Source organism: Melanerpes formicivorus, unplaced genomic scaffold (genome assembly GCF_026170545.1).
Source record: "Melanerpes formicivorus ecotype bairdi unplaced genomic scaffold, bMelFor1.0.p_v2 SCAF_3, whole genome shotgun sequence".
NCBI lineage: Eukaryota > Metazoa > Chordata > Aves > Piciformes > Picidae > Melanerpes > Melanerpes formicivorus.
In genome coordinates, this window is record NW_027142355.1 from 23,736,199 (window position 1) to 23,752,393 (window position 16,195).

The 16,195-nt window shown below is 46.1% G+C and overlaps 1 protein-coding gene across 3 annotated transcripts in view; it reads right to left on the bottom strand.

Moving 5' to 3' along the window:
• Positions 1-16,195, bottom strand: part of LOC137457138 (endonuclease domain-containing 1 protein-like) — a 215,835-nt gene that overhangs the window by 15,562 nt on the left and 184,078 nt on the right. For all 3 annotated transcript variants that reach the window (XM_068168940.1, XM_068168948.1, XM_068168957.1), the window contains 2 exons: positions 11,956-12,136; positions 3,602-3,807 (listed from right to left, as the gene is read on the bottom strand). The gene's annotated coding sequence lies outside the window, so the exon portion shown is untranslated. The remainder of the gene's footprint in view (positions 1-3,601; positions 3,808-11,955; positions 12,137-16,195) is intronic.

A 16,195-nucleotide genomic window follows, 5' to 3' on the forward strand; every position in this document is an offset into this window, starting at 1 on the left:
ATCACTGGGGTCACAATGCCAGGTTTTGAAGCAGCTTTTTCCCACACACCCAGGAATAAGCTCGCTTCTTGCACTGTGGTAGGGAAATCAGCAGAGACTGCTGCATCCTACACCTTTTGTGGACTAGAAGTGGTTGCAGGTGCAGCCTAGGTTAGGTCAGGCAGATGGGTTTCCCCATGGCAAAACACTTGTTTGCTCAAAGTTCAAGAAACAGCCCATGACTCAGGCTGGTGAGGGCTGGCTTCTTGCTGCACTCAAAAAGTCAAGTGTTGAATCAATGGGGAAATTCTGACAGTGAGGTCAGGGCTGGGTGGTCAGGGCAGAAGGAGGTGTGTGCTTGCGAGCGCTTAAGGAGAAACCATGCACACTTGGGCCAGGAAGCAGAGATCACTTTTGACTAGATCTTTCTAGCAATGGCTCCTAACATGGCCTGGATCATGAAAGATTAGCACCAAAGAAGAGGTTCTTTTGCATTTTCTAGGGCTTGTGAGGCCCCTTCTTACATCCCAGTTTGCTTCTCCCTCAAAAGGTTCCCGCATTCAACTTAGCAGTACAATGGTTTCACTGCTGTACCTCAAAGAGTCAACCCCAGCCTCCAGAACAGTCAGTCATAAAATCACAGAATCATTTAATCATTTTGGTTGGAGAAGACCTTTAAGATCATCAAGTCCAAGTGTTAACCCAGCACTGTCAAGTCCACCACTAAACCACGTCCCTCAGCACCACACCTATGGGCCATTTAAATCCCTTCAGGGGTGGTGAGCCCACCACTTTCCTGAGCAACCTCTTCCAGGGCTTGTCCACCCTTTTGGGGAAGAAATTGTTCCTGATGTCCAACCTAAACCTCCCCTGGCACAACTTGAGGTCATTTCCTTTTGTTCTATTATTTGTTACTAGGAAGGAGAGACTGACCACCACCCCACTACAGCCTTCTTTCTGGGAGTTGTAGAGAGCAAGAAGGTCTCCCCTCAGCCTCCTCTTCTAACCAAATAACCTCAGTTCCATCAGCTTCTGCTCTACACCCTTCACCAGCTTCATTGCTCTTCTCTGGACACACAGTCAAGGTGATTTGGTGATCAAATGTTCTTTCCCTGAAAGCTCAGAGCACATCCCATTCCCCCTACTCCAAGCTTTGCTCACCTCTATGGACAGTGGGCTACTCACCTCCAGCAAGACACAAAGTTTACCTGGAAAAAAGCAGCAGCTGACTCCAGCTGGCTGCTAGTCGCACAGAATCACAGAAGGATAGGGCTTGGAAAGGATCTCTCAAGGTCAGAGTCCAACACCCTGTCAGAGAAGGATCACCTAAAGGAGATCACATAGGAACACATCCAGATGGGCCTTGAAAGTCTCCAGAGATACAGACTTCACCACCTCTCTGAGCCGCCTGTTCTAGCCTCTTCCACCCTCAAAGTAAAAGAGCTCCTTCTCATGTTTAGATGGAACTTCCTATGTTTAAGTTTATGCCATTACCTCGTCCTGTCTCTGGGAACCACTGAGAAGAATCTGGTCCCATCTTCCTGACACCCACCCCTTAACTATTTGTAAGCATTAATAAGATCTCTCAGCTTCCTCTTCTCCAAGCTAAACAGACCCAGCTCTCTCAGCCTTTCCTCATGTGATAGATGTTCCAGTCCCCTCATCATCTTAGTGGCCCTGCACTGACCTCTTTCCAGTAGTTCTTTGTCCTTGAGCTGGGGTGCCCAGAGCTGGACACAGTACTTCAGGTGAGGACTCACCAGTGCAGGGTAGAAGGGAAGGTGAACCTCCCTCTACCTATTGGCCACACACCTCTTAATGCATCCCAGGATGCTGTTGGCCTTGTTGGCTGTGAGAGTACACTGCTGGCTCACGGTCATCCTATTGTCTGCCAGGCCTCATGGACAGTAAGGGGAATCAAAGGGTAGTGAGTTGGACTGGAAAGTATCTCACCCCCTGCACTGGTTCCTCAGGTAATATGGAAGCCTCAAGACATTAAAGCAACTCTGGAGCTAGAATTTGTGCAATTTTTGTCCTTCCATCACACAGTGATAAAAGCACACATCTTCATAAACCATAGCAACACTCACCACTGTGCTTTGATTTCATGTACAGGCTGGTCTATACAGAAACTAATCCATACTTTAAGAGAGTGAAATATCTTTACATATTAACACAACCTGTTTATTAAGCCTCCTTTGATATCTCCTCCTGGAAGATGCATAGTTTCATAGTTTCATAGTTTCATTCAGGGTTGGAAGGGACCACAAGGATCATCTAGTTCCAACCCCCCTGCCATGGGCAGGGACACCCCACACTAGATCAGGCTGGACAGAGCCTCATCCAGCCTGCTCTTAAACACCCCCAGGGACAGGGCCTCGACCATCTCCCTGGACAACCCATTCCAGGGTTTCACCACTCTCATGGTGAAGAACCTCCTCCTCACATCTAGCCTGAATCTCCCCACCTCCAGCTTCATTCCATTCCCCCTAGTCCTATCACTACCTGAGATCCTGAAAAGTCCTTCCCCAGCCTTCCTGTAGGCCCCTTTCAGACACTGGAAGGCGACAATTAGGTCACCTCGGAGCCTTCTCTTCTGCAGACTGAACAGCCCCAACTCCTTCAGTCTGTCCTCATAGGAGAGGTGCTCCAGCCCTCTGATCATCCTTGTGGCCCTTCTCTGGACACGTTCCAGCACCTCCACATCCCTCTTGTAATAGGGGCTCCAGAACTGGACACAGTACTCCAGGTGGGGTCTCACCAGGGCTGAGTAGAGGGGGAGGATCACCTCCCTCGACCTGCTAGCCACACTTCTCCTGATGCAGCCCAGGATCTGATTGGCTTTGCGGGCTGCAAGTGCACACTGAGAGCTCATGTTGAGCTTTTTGTCCACCAGCACCCCCAAGTCTCTCTCTTCAGGGCTACTTTCCAGCCAGTCACTGCCCAGCCTGTATTTGTGCCTGGGATTGCCTCGACCCAGATGCATGTGTATTAGTGTCAGAATATCACCATGTACATGGACTCTCTAATCCTGTTGAGACTTGGCTAGTTTGAAAGCTTCTCTGAGATATCCTACCAAGGTGGTCTGAGGCCTGGAGCACACATCTTCTAGAAGCAAGTTAAGAAATTCAGGCTTCTGGAGTATGGCAATGAGGAGCCTGGAGGGCAGAACAGTAGCTGCCTACAGCTTCTTGGAAGGGCAAAGACAGTGAAGGCAAGCTCATTGTGGCAGGCACTACAACAAAGGGCAGCAGCCACATACTATGGCTTGGGAAGTGTAGGTTGGACAACAGGATAAACATCTCTAGGCAAGTAGTACAGTGCTGTGACAGGTTGCTGGGAAATGACAAATGATGAATTTTGAGGTGACTCAAGGCTTAGCTGGATGAAACCATGGCTAAACCAATCTGGAGCTGACAGTGCTTCCGCTTGAAGGAGAAGATTGAATTAGAGTCCTCCAGCTGATGCTGCCAACCAACATTACTATGACCCTAAGACAGATGCAGGTGCATCTACCATCTTCTCCCCATACTGATCCACTGCTCTGCCCCCAGTCCTGGTCCTAAGAGTTGTACATTAAAGCCTTTCTACATCCCGAAGCTACAAACCCCACACCACTTACCTCAGAGAATCAAGAAGGGGGCACGTTCTCAGATTCCTGCTTGTGGCTGCTGTGGAGGATAGACATCAACCAGATGAGACCCCATCAGCTCATCTTCGCCCGCAAGGAGAGACTGGTGATATCCAATGGTCTCTAGACCAAACCAGTTCCTCTGCTAGCCGTGTAAAATCACCCCACCGTGAGCTTCAGCCCCAGGCTGGCCCTCTCTGCAATAAACACAGGCTGTGTTACTGCACATTAATCAGTCTGAGGGTAATTAGCAGTTACGTCAACATGAGGACTTCCAGATGCTCTGCTGGCTCACTCCACGTGGAAATGAGGTGGTTGTTCGTGGGTGGAAGCATGTCAGATCAAACTCCAGAGGAAAAGCCTCATTGCTAATTGAGAAGAGCAGTCCCTTTACTCATGTGTTGTGCCTTGGGTCATCTCTGCCAGACTTGGCATCCTCTGAAGTCTGTGGATGTGGCATGGCAGGAAGAGACAGCTGGGCAACCCTGGGCAACCCTGATTAACCTGCTTCACCTCTAAGCAAGCAGGTTGAGGGAGGTTCTCCTCCCTCTCTACTCTGCCCTGGTGAGGCTTCATCTGGAATGCTGTGTTCAATTCTGGGCTCTCCAGTACAAGAAGGACAGGGAACTGCTTCAGAGGTTACAACAAAGGGCTACAATGATGATTAGGGGACTAGAACATCTCTCCTATGAAGGCTTGGGACATTTTATCCTAGAGAAGAATGAGGGAGAATCTTATCAATGCTTATAAATACTTAAAGTGTGGTTGTCAGGAGGATGGGGTCAGTCTTCATTCAGTGGTGCCCAGTGACAGGACAAAAGGCAACTTGAACATAGGAAGTTCCATCTAAACATGAGGAGCAACTTCTTGCTTTTAGGGTGGTAGAGCACTGGAGCAGGCTGCTCAGGAAGGTGGTGGACTCTATTTCTGGAGTCATTCAAAACCCATCTGGATTCTCGATAGTTTTTCTTAGAGTGGACAAGGAGCATGAGCCAACCACTTAAGCTGAGAGCATATGGTGGGAGGACAGCATGAAACCCTTTGCATTTTGGGAGCTTGAGACGTAGAATGTTAATGTTTCCCAAGTACATTTCAAGTTAAAGACTTAATGTAAAATGAACAAAATCTGCTCTCTACCACCTGCTACTTTAAATTTACATCCGGAATATAAACTGAAGACCAGTGGGAATAGAGAGAGAGGGAAAGAGACAGCACTCAGACACAGAGACCCATGGTGAAGAAGGTAGCCAGGACTCAAACCCTGGCCACAAACATTTCCCAGTTAAGCTATATTCACAAGAAATTATCCCCTGAAATCAGACTAACACAAACAATTGCAACAATCTCTTCCTAGGTCACCCTCTCAGAATGACTTGGACTCCTCCATTTGCTCTGTTGATGGCTAAGCAGGATTCACCCTATTGAAGAACTACTTCTCAGCAGTCCCTGTAGTCAATAAGAGATGAATGCACATTTCCAGGGCATGGTTCACACCAGGCAGATGCAGTGAATGGTATGACAAAAGTGCTGATTTCCCTCTACAAGAGATCCCAGGGTGACAAGCTCTGGTTTACACCTCTAGGATTGCACGAGATGAGTCCTACATCATGTTGCCATCTCTACATATATTATGTCTGGTTTATATCACTTGCTTAGCCAAAACATAATTTAAAAATACAAAATCTATCTTTTCTTCCAAAGCCTTTTCACAGAATCACAGAACTATAGAACTGTTGAGGCTGGAAGAGATGTTTGAGACCATCAATGATGTCCAATCACTTGCCTAGAGTTCACTACTGCTATGCTACTACCACTAAACTACATCACTCAGCACCACATCCACATGTAAATACCTCCCAGGATGGTGACTTCACAGCCTCCCTGGGCAGCCTGTTCCAATGCCTGATAACCCTTTCTATGAAGAAACTTTTCCTAATATCTAACTTGAACCTCCCTTGGCACAACTTGAGGCTGTTTCATGTTGTCCTGATGCTTGTAGCATATGAGAAGAGACAGATCCCCACCTTGCTCCAAACTCCTTTGAGGGAGTTGTAGAGGGTGATGAGGTTTCCCCTCAGCCTCCTCTTCTGAAGTTTAAACAACTCCAGTTCCCTCAGACATTCCTCATAAGACAGGTTCAAGGCCCTCCACCAGCTCAGTTGCTCTTCATTGGACATGCTGCAACACCTTGATGTCCTTCTTGTAGTGAGGAGCCCAAAACTGAACACAGTCTTCACATTCCTCTGATGCAGAGCCCTTCCATATTCATTCTTATGACTCTGTCATGTCAATCCAGCAGGAATTTTGAGGCAGTTTTGTAACCCTCTAGGAGGACCTTTCCTGTGTGTCAGGATGTGTGTTGTGCCCTCAGAAGCACAACAGGAAAACAATCGGTGTAGCATGGAATAGGAGGGAAGGTTGCACCTTATGCGATTCAGTCTTAATGTTCTTAGATCCAGTTGTTTGATGTGGCTGGAGAAGCCGACAGAGGGTGAGGAGCAGAGGTATTTATGTCTTACTTCTTGACAGGGTTGTCTGGATTTAGAGTAGTGCCCTGCATGTTACTCAAGCCCTAAGCAGCTGTTAGCACCAGAAAATCACCCAGCATGAAGATGAGCTCATGCTAAACTAGCTCTGGGCTAGATGCAAATGAGAAGCAAAGTCAAAAGCTGTTTGTGCAGGTGACTTGCTCTGAGTCAGACCTGCTAGACCAAGAGCCAGCTAGTGGAAGTAATGGAGCAAGACAAAAGTAACCTCTGCTCTAGGCTGACTCTTACCCCTGTGATGAAGCCTTATCCTGCAGCACCCCTCTTTTGGTCCAAATAGATGAATTCACAGGGTTGAGCATGACCCAAGAGGACCAGTGAGGTTTCCTTTGTGGCTTGATTTTCTGCTGCAGGCACCACTTTGTGAAACATAGCCACTGCCAATGGGTTGAGTAAGAAAATCCTGCTGTGGATGCAGAGTTCAATGCTTATTTTCACTATAAGCATGAGGAGAACAAGTTTACTATAAAAATGTAGCTGTGTCCATAATAAGCAAGTGGAGGAATCTGAAATGGGTATTTCCAGGAGTATGTTGACAAGATACAGTGAGTCAAGGTAGGAGAAGGATTGTTTTCGGATAGCTTTAGAAGACTATAGGGAAGATTTGCCTTTGCTTGAATTAGAGAAAGCTATGTTTTGTCTTTGACTCTGAGGGTAATGTAAACACCTTGTAACTGAAGGAGAGAAACTAGGCAGAATTTGGTTGGATGTGTTAAAATATTATTTGGTTATTTTGACCTATTGTATGCCTTAATTACATGTATGCCAGTAGAAAATGACCAATGGAGATGTGACACTTGTGCCTTCTGATAGACTAGGTAACTTTGCTGTGTAACGGAATAAAAGTCTGTGCCTGCTTACATCTGGTCCAGACAGCATTGCATGAGGCAAATCCAACATCAATACAACTTCTATACTACAACAAGTCAAGACCTGTGGTAAGCTAAATTTGGCATGTCCTTTGTTTTGTGGGTTTCTGCACCCACAAGGTTTTGAAAGTGTTGCATGCAGGCAGCACCCATCTTTCCAGGTAGGAGAAAGAGGAATAGGAACAAGAAAGGTTGATGTATCTGCAGGTCTAACTTGAGCAGGGTGAGATGCACTATAACAATGGGAAAATTCTTCAGTGATGAACAAAGATTTGCTTCAGAGAGGCAGAAAAGGACCCAGCAGAGAAATGCTGAAACCTGCACGCAGCCAGCTCAGACCTCACCTCAGCTGGCACTTTGATGCCTTTCCCAAGATGAAGGTTCTTTCATAGAACATGAAATTCACAGCAAGGACTGACTACCAGGACCCATCTCTCAGCAGGGGATGCTTGCTGGGGCAGAGGAGGTAGCTGATGTGGTTAGAGTAGCATTGGGTGGCAGCTGCCTCATGTCTAGGCAAGCTGCAACAGCAGCTGACCTGCAGTCCACCATTATGAGTCTAACCAGAAGCTGTTCCACTCTGGAAAAGCAAAAGCAGAAGTATCTGCTGACACCAGTGAGGAAACCAGCCCAGCAGGCTCCCCAGAAAGGTTGTGGGGTCTCCTTCTCTGGAGACTTTCAAGACCCATCTGGATGCATTCCTGTGCAATCTGTGTTAGCTTCTACTGTCCTGCTCTGACAGGGAGGTTGGACTCAATCTATGGAGGTCCCTTCCAACCCCTAACATCCTGTGATCCTGTGAAATTCAGAATGCACATAAAATCCAGGCAGTCTGATAAGTGGCAGATCCTACTAGTAATAATTTTGGATGTGGGTTTTTTTATGTGTTTCTGCATGTTTCATCTTTGGGGCTGGACCACACCATGGTGCCCTCAGTGGATCTCTAGGTTGCCTTGGTAGAAAAAGTCAGATTCATCAGTTCTCAGCATAGTCTCTTACGCCCAAGCAAAGCAAACCCAAATACTACCGGCTGCATTTGGGAGTGATGCACACCAACCTCATGGCGGAGCTACTGGATGCAAAGTAGCAGTCTTGTTCAAACTGTCTAGTGTCAACACTTACTGTCTCCATAAATCTCAGGATGGAAATGACTTTGAGTAGTCTGATCTAGCACTGATGTTAGATCTGCTGCAAGCAGAAGTTTGGGCTCTCCAGAGCTTCCTTCCAACCTCAGTCTCCATGACAATCTTTCTATTCTTGCCTGGGCTTCACAAGATGTGAAGTGTAGGTTCAGCAGGAGCCAAATCTGTGTCTCTCATGATGAATATGTGGACAATGACCCTGCAGGAGCAATGAATGAGGAGGCTGACCTGGAATTTGCCACCTACGTACCTTTTTCTTCATTTTTGATGTCTTCTATCTGCAAAAATTAGAAGTCTCTGACAAAAAAAAACATCTTTCTATGGTTACAGAAGTTGCTATCAGCCAAAAGAAGTGGAGAGGAAGCAGTCAGCATGGAGTAAGTCCAACTCCAAATGTCAAAAGGCAAATCTTTATGAAACCATGAGCATTATGAAAAAGAGCTGGAGAGTTACTCAAAACAAGACCAAGATACAGATCAATGTGGGTAAGACTGGAGCAGTGAGGAGGTAGGAAATATCAGGTTTAGAGCTTGGTTTCTATGTTCTGGTTCTTGTTTTTAAGTCAGCCACAGACCTACATCACAGAAATCAGCATAAAATTATCCTTTTCAGTTTTTTTCAGTGGTAAGAAAAGTTTCTGATAAACGCAGAGCTGTTACCATCAGCCCCAACATGGTATCCTGGGTGGTGTGCTACAGGAAACACTGCATTGAGAACATGACTCTTTCGTCTTGTACCACCCTCACATTTACTCCTGGATATTCCCTGTGGATGCTTTATATGGCAACTGAGGTGATTTACGCTTTATTTGGAAACTGGAAATGGGTAAGTTGGGGTCCTTGGCACAAAGCTGCCATTGAAATCCACAGGAGCCTTTCAGAGTAAAACTCTTCTGCAGGTTAAAAAAAGGTAACACCCCTCTGTACTGTACCCTAGGGCAACTGCTCAGCCAAACGATTCCATCACAGAGCTCATCCCTCCTAAAATCACAGGTGCCCTCCAGCTATTCGGGTGTTGTTTGACATGAAGTCTTCTGTTCATCTGAGATTCTTTCTCTGCCTGCCATGCTGTATATCAAACTTCTCTTACTGCACTTGGGAATCACTCACGTGTTCAGAAGAGAAAATAGAGGAACAGGCTTAAAGGTATTATTTACTCTCGAACTGCTCCTTCGTGCTCTGAATTATTTTCCTTTAGCATCCATTCAGGCTGCTTATCTAGGTAGCCTTTAAAAGGCTGCAAGTCATTTATTCTCAGTTATCCAAACAAATTGGCATTTGGGAACAATCTGTCCCTGAAGATAAGTAAATAACATTTACTAGTGGCAGGCAAAACCTCAGAGATTTGTTGGTTTCTTCACCAGTCACAGATTGATTTTCTAGTAGAAGATGAACTTCAGTCCAAGTTACCAACATTGCAATTACTATTTTTCATTATTATTGCAATTAATTGTAATTTATAGCTGCATTTATGTATCTGAAAGTGGGCTACAGAAAGGCTGGGAAAGGACTGTTTAGAAGGGCTTGTAGCAAAAGAAATGAGGGGCAATGGTTTTAAATTGGAACAGGGTAGATTTAGATTGGACATTAGGAGGAGGTTCTTCACAATCAGAGTAGTGAAATACTGGAACAGGTTGCCCAGAGATATGGTTAAGGCCCCATGCCTTGAGACATTCAAGGTCAAACTTGATGGGGCCCTGAGCAACCTGATCTAATTGGAGATGTCCCTGCTCACTGCAGGGGGGTTGGACAAGGTGATCTTTAAGGCTCCCTTCCAACCTGACACGTTCTATGAGTCCATGATTGAAATAATGTTACTTAACATTATGGATAAACTGTAAAAGCAAAAAAACCAACCAAACAAGCAAAAAACAGAAAACCAAAGCAGTATGGAGAATTTCATTACCTACCTTCTGCCCAGTGATGTTCAAAGGCAGAACAGACACAAGCTATTGAAACCTCTGGGCTTTTACATTTCCTGACTATGTTGTTTGAACAAAACCCATCCTGAAAGTTCCACCTTTCTAGCCTGACAGCTGGCAGGGTCTCAGCAATCTACACCAGCAATCAAACACAAGGTGACCAAGGGTTTGCTTTCCAAAATCAACTATTTTTAATATGCACAATTCTGTCAATCTCATCCAGGGATGGAGATGCCACACAGGAGGAGGAATCCCACTGCAATGCTCCCTGCACGGTGCTGAGACGTCTCCCTGCAAGAGGGAGCTTTCCCCAGGAGCCCCCATCTCTGTGCTGCTTTGCAAATGGGAAGGCAAAATGAGGATATTTTTTGGTCTTCTGATTATTTTTTTTTCAGGAGAAGCAAATCTACCCTGCTCAGTGTCAGCAACCCCAGTACAGGAAAGGAAGTTGTGTTCAGGTTTTGTATGTAGGAAGTGGTGCGACACTCCCACATACACAGCAGTTACTGAGACCACGGCACCGTGGGTTTGGCTGGGGTCCAGTTGTCTTCCATCCTCACCCCAAAGCACAAAAGCTCTTTATGTCTGAACCAAGCTACCCAAGTCAGAAAGAGATGAACTGCAGCTGGGTTTCGCTGGCAAAACATGCTGCTGTTCACTTTACTTGCAAGCACAGGGGAAATTCTTCACGAGAAATGTCAGACCTGGTCCTCCCTTGACTTGTCTCTGCTGATCAGAATAACACCCTGTTGCCTGCCCGAACGGGAGCCAGGATTTCCTGAGCCCTGATCTCAGCTTTGACAGGGACTACCCAAAGCACTGCTGCTGTGTCCTCCTTTGAGCTAGAGCAGAATTAATTCTGGTCAGTGATTTGACTTCTCAGCTCAGCCTCTTCTCAGGAATCACACTTGCTGAGGTTCAGGGCTGCTTCTAGCTGTGACAATGCTGATGGGAAGAGTCACTGCCAAGGTCTGGGCTGCAGAAAGGCTCCTGCTTAGACTTGCTCCTGTGCAGACCAAGGTCTCAGTTAAATCTTGTATCCTGTGCTGGGTACAGTAAGAGCTGGGACCTGCAGGGAGGAGTGGACAGGACAGGTAGCCCTAAACTGGAATCCATCTCATGGATGTCAGCTTCAGTATAAAGCTGAGCCATCACCATGGTCTTTTCTCCAATGGCCAGCATCAGAGGAAGACTCTGTCCATTCTGCCTTCAATCCCTATACAGTTCTATAATTCAGTTCCCATCTGCTGCTGAATCCCCATTACCTGTCCCCAGCATCAGTGGTGATGGTGATGTCATTGACATCAGAGAATTGAGTTCAATTTGGGTTTGTATCTGTTTGTATCTATTTCATTTTATTGTTGTTTTCATTAAAGCTGCTTTCATTTCTTTCCCAACCCATCAGGCTGTTCTCTAATTCCTTTTCTCTTCCTTTTGGGAAGGCAGAGAGGTTGATAAAGCATGTGTGTTGGTGGTCTAGCCCCAATCCTTGACAGCTGCAAACTCCTAAAACATCTGCTGCCACCTTCCTACCTCAATAAAACGATCTTAAAATGCTTGTAATTTTGGAAATGTCCCACACAGCACAACTAAGAGGGGTGGAAAAAGATACTTAGTATACTTAGTTCATCACCAGTCTCCAGAAAGGTTCAACCCAGAGCACACCATTTCTGGTGGCTGCCTGTTTCATCTCCTCACAGAAACTTACTTACTGTGGACTGATTCACACGACTGTGCAATGCTTGTCTCCCTGCATTACCTACCTGCCTTGGCTGACCTTGCTGATGGATTTTTCTGCTACTGTATACCTTAAATGACTTTGCCATTGGTGTTACTGAAAGGTTCATTCTTTTTGTTTGTTTCTTACTTTGCTTTGTTGTTTTGTTTTGGGGTTCAGGGGCGAGGCGAGGTGGCTCATAAACTGGATCAAAGATGGTGCTCAGAGGGCTGTGGTCAGTGGCAGAGAATCTAGTTAGAGGTCAGCAATAAGTGGTGTTCCCCAGGGGCCAGCACAGGGTCCAGTCCTGTTCAGTGTCTTCATAGAACACCTGGAAGAAGAGACAGAGAGGACTCTCAGCAAGTTTGCTGATGACACAAAACTGGGAGGGGTGGCTGACACACCAGAACGCTGTGCTGCCATTCAGTGTGACCTGGATGGGCTGGGGAGCTGGGCAGAGAATAACCTTATGAAGTTCAACACGGGCAAGTGTAGAGTCTTGCACCCATGAAGGAATAACCCTGGGTATCAGGAAAGACCAGGGGCTGACCTGCTCGAAAGCAGCTCTGTGGAAAAAGACTCAGGAGTCCTAGTGGACAACAGGATGACCATGAGCCAGCAATGTGCCTTTTGGTCAAGAAGGCCAGTGGCACCCTGGGGTACATCAAGAAGAGTGTGGCATGCAGTATGAGGCAGGTTGTGCTCCCCTCTACTCTGCCCTGGTGACATCTGATACTGTATCTACTTCTGGGCTCTCCAGTTCAAGAGAGACAGGGAACTATTGGAGAGTGTCCAATAGAGTGCCACAAAAGTGATTAGGGGACTAGAACATCTGTCTCTCTCACAAAGAAAGGCTGAGGAATTTGAGGCTTTTTAGCCTGAAAAAGACTAAGGGGGAATCTTACCAATGCTTATAAATACTTCAAGGGTTGGTGTCAGAAGGATGGGACCAGTCTTTTTCCAGTGGTGCCCACTGACAGGAGAAGAGGCAACGGGCACAAACTTGAACACAGGAAGGTCCATCTAAATATGAGGAGAGACTTCTTTACTTTGAGGGTGGTAGAGCAACAGACCAGGCTGCCCAGAGAGGTGGTGGAGTCTCCACTTCCAGCGTCATTCAAAACCTGCCTGGACACCATCCCATTCAAAAACCTGCTCTGACAGGATGGTTGGACTATGTGATCTCCAGAGGTCACTTCCAACTTGTGTCATTCTGTGATTCTGTGTGATTCTGTGATTCAACAGTCAGTGCATCAACACTTCAAAGAGGAGGTGGTCAACCTTCCTGTGCTCCAAGCTGCGACTCAGCACAGTTCCGCAGTTTCATCATTGAAACGATTTCTTACACAAGACAGGTAACAGGGGAAATAATGCGGGCATGAAGTTTTTATTTTAGGTCCCCAAATCTTCTCTTTGCCCTTAGTGAATGATTTTATGTCTAACTTTTTTTTTCTTTTTTCTTTTCATCTGTTTTGGAAGAGTTTTGAAAATTCAGATTTGCAAATGCTTGTAGCTAACCACAGGTGTGCCTGGGGGCTTGGCTTCTTTCTCAATCTAAAATAAACAATAATGAGATCTTAAGGACAGAGATCTCTGAAGGGAAAAAAAGCAACCTACCAGGTACAACGTACCTCAAGCTCTTCACTGATCTCAACGTCAGGAGACATCGTACAGGAAGTGGAAACTAGGCTAGTTTGAGCCTCCTTGTATTAAGCATTCTGGAACTAAACCAGAAAGGCCAGAAGATAACACAAAACTAATTTGGGGCAGTGGAAAATCATAATAGTTTTGTTTGGAAAAGACCTTTAAGGTCATTGAGTCCAATGATTATCTAACTACCAAGTTTGGTTCCTTCCTATGTCCCCTGACCATCACAATATAACCAGGAGGAACTCTGATCTGTTGCCCATTGCAGAAATTAGGTGTGACACCTGCAAAGGGGAAAGACCCTAGAAGCAGACACGAGGAAGGTTTCTCTAACTTTCTGGGTACTGGAACTGGCTCTCTGGGAAGGTTGTGAGGGTCTCCATTATGGGACGTCCTTCAAGTAAACCACAGGTATAATTACTTCTGGGGTTTGGATAGGAAATGAGGCCAGCCACATGCCTTGATCTCTAATCTTATGACTGTGCTTGCTTTTGCTGTCGTTTTACTGTGCGCCTGAGATCTAATGACTTGTATTTTTGGAGATGTTTTCCACCCACCACTAAGTCTTGCTTAGTTACCCTGAAAATTACTAACTAGTGAAAATGTGTCTTGAAGGTGGGGAAGACTCCACAGCTGCCTGATTAAACAACATCTGATGTGCTTCTGACCAATATCCTTCCAAAATGTTAAAAATGGAACAATTAATCCCTGAAAGTTTCTTTCAGCTTAATGTCTTTGCAGCTGCCATCACATCCCTGTAGATTTGGTCTTTAGCTGAGGGAAATGAAGTTCTGCAGCTCATTTGCATCTCTCCCAGCTGCAGTGATGGGCACATTTTTTATTGTCCCTGAGTCCTCTGAGGAAGGTTCAGCAATGAAAAACAGCTCTGAGCTGGAGCTCTTTGCTTCTTCCATTTTAACCAGTCTTCTTAATGTGTGGATCTGCCCAAGACACCAGTCTCTGGTGTCACTTTCATAACTCCTTTCTTGGAACAAAAGATTGTACACCACAGCAGGTGAGAAAGGCACTCTGAGCAATAGATAGAGGGAAGTTCTCTTCCTCCTCTATTCTGCCATTGTGAGAACATATCTGGAGTACTGTGCCCAGTTCTGGGCTCCCCAGCTCAAAAGAGACAGGGAAATACTGCAGAGAGTTCTGTGGAGGGCTGCCTTAAGAGATCAGCAGAATCTATTCACACTTTATAGAATAGAATATAGAATATAGAATAAACCAGGTTGGAAGAGACCTTCAAGATCATCGCATCCAACCCATCAACCAATCCAACCCACCCAAACAGCTAACCCATGGCACCAAGCACCCCATCAAGTCTACTCCTGAACACCTCCAATGACGGCGACTCCACCACCTCCCCAGGCAGCCCATTCCAATGGGCAATCACTCTCTCTCTGTAGAACTTCTTCCTAACATCAAACCTAAACCTCCCCTGGTGCAGCCTGAGACTGTGTCCTCTTGTTCTGGTACTGGCTGCCTGGGAGAAGAGACCAACATCTGCCTGTCTACAACCTCCCTTCAGGTAGTTGTAGAGAGTGATAACGTCACCCCTGAGTCTCCTCTTCTCCAGGCTAAGCAACCCCAGCTCCCTCAGTCTTTCCTCATAAGGCTTGTGTTATCCTTTGAGCTTCAGCATTCATTCTTCCAGAGGTGGAAGGTCTGTGGGACAGGCAGACCATGGCTGCCCCTCGTTGTGGCAGGCCAGCAGAAGCAGGTTTTGGGCTCTAGCTTTCCTGGAGTAAGCCCAGTTCTGGAAAAAAATTAAAAAATCAAGAAACTTTCAGCTGCATAGCACTGAGTTGCTGGGGCACTTCAAGACATGGTTTAATGGCTATGGTGGTATTAGGTCAATGGCTGGACTTGATGATCTTAGAGGTCTTTTGCAATCAAAACATTTCTATGATTCTGTGAAATTCCACTCCCTTCCTCAGTGCTTGTTTCAATAGAAAGTAATTTAAATTAAAGGGACCAATGGGAAAGGTGAAGTACGAAAGTGCAAGGGGAGCACAAATGGAGAAGAGGGACAGCTGTCTTTTGGGGACAACTGCTGAGGAAGAAGACTGGAAAATGGTTGCAAGTTGTGAATGTTTTGAGGAAACAAGACAAGTGGTTCAAAATCCACAGAAAGGACCTGCAGGAAGGATGTTTTGGAGGAGGAAACAAGGCTGGATGCCTTGAATGAAAGCAGAGTTCCAGGGACCCAGACATTGGGAGAGAAAGGTTTCCTTCAGCACATAGGATGGGACAGCTTAGGATATATATGTGGGCCAACACTTACGGATGTGTTGAGCAACAGCAATGGTGAAAGGGTGGATTAAAATGAAAGCAAGCTCCCATCTTGAGTGTCCAGGCAAGGTGACACACAACTCCTATATTCCCTGAATTATCCATTACTTCAGTGGAATAATGGGCAAATAATATTGTAGGACACAGTGTGCAGCACTTCAGTGTAGCCAATTCCTGCTAATATTTGACCTCCAAACCCAGAGAGATTGCAAGAAATGGCAGTTCTGGACAACAAAGACAGCTCCAACCCTGAGTGTCCTCACCCCATGGTGACTAAAGCTCCCTGGGGCACAGGTGAGTGCATGTATGATGGAAGTTAAGTTGAGAAGATGCTGAGATTTGAAGACCAAAGCTCACAGAGGAGCAGAAGAGAAGGAACCCACAATGCTCTGCATGTGCTAGAGCCTGTGAAAGGGATCTGCTGTATCTGTGCTAGGTGGTTTCT